The following is a 956-nucleotide window of genomic DNA, read 5'->3' as shown; positions in this document are numbered from 1 at the left end:
AGCCCCTAGCACTCCGTCATTTTCCAAAAATCAGTTTAATCTTCTGGATCCTCGATGAGGATCGTACCAGAGATTAAGCTGATAAGAACAGATTAAAAAGATTTATTTTCAAATAAGATTAGATACAATACGTGATATGATCAAGGCATTTATAAATTACATTTCAACATCATTAGTATTTACAATACATTTCTTCAATATAACTTCGCATATATATCCAATCCAGTCCGGTCCGTCCATGATGTCCTCCGTATTCCATTCCGGGGCTTTTTCAAACCAGACTCACTGTCGCTTCCCGGCCTAACCCCGATCAGTGACTCGACTCTTCCCCTTTCCACTCCTCCGGGATGTCCCCTTGAAGTGGATGGCTCCGGCGACGCTCGCCCTATCTCCTCTGTGGACTCACACATAGATTTATTATATCCTTCAAAGCTCCAATTTGAAAATTTTTGATAATTAGTTTCATTATTGGTTATGGTAGAAGTTATTTATTTATGAGAATAAATACTATTAACTTTTAGAGGGTGAGCTTAGCTATCGCTCTATTTTTATTCTTCTCGAATATCTTTAATATTCGGTTTTGTTTTTTGTATTTATGGTTATATTATAACTTTTCATATATTTTTGACTTCAGTTTGAGTTTAATTAATAATAAATATTGTTAATAATATTTCTTGATATTAGAAATAACTAAGTTAGATATCTATATTTAGACTTTGATTGATTGTGTAATTAATTATAACTGTTATGATAATTATTGAGACCTTTGACTGGAAACTTTTTTTATGTGTTTTTTTCAACTTAGGGGTTTTTCATTAACTGAAACAAATCTCAAACCAGAAGTGGGAGGAGTTTATTATTGCTGGGGTCCATGCAACATGTCCAGAACTAGTATAATTTCCCAGGATTGCTGGTCAAAGAAGACTTCCTATTAGATTTATCCAGTTATGATTCCT

At 33.6% G+C, this 956-nt stretch overlaps 1 pseudogene; it reads right to left on the bottom strand.

Moving 5' to 3' along the window:
- Positions 1-6: 6 nt before the first annotated feature.
- On the bottom strand, positions 7-129 carry LOC112211876 (U2 spliceosomal RNA; annotated as a pseudogene).
- Between the last annotated feature and the right edge of the window lie 827 nt (positions 130-956).

The sequence above is a fragment of the Halyomorpha halys genome, unplaced genomic scaffold (assembly GCF_000696795.3).
Source record: "Halyomorpha halys isolate HHAL.00 unplaced genomic scaffold, Hhal_1.1 Scaffold1523.1, whole genome shotgun sequence".
Lineage (NCBI taxonomy): Eukaryota > Metazoa > Arthropoda > Insecta > Hemiptera > Pentatomidae > Halyomorpha > Halyomorpha halys.
The sequence above is the reverse complement of the archived record's forward strand: the minus strand, read 5'-3'. Positions and strand labels throughout refer to the sequence as shown.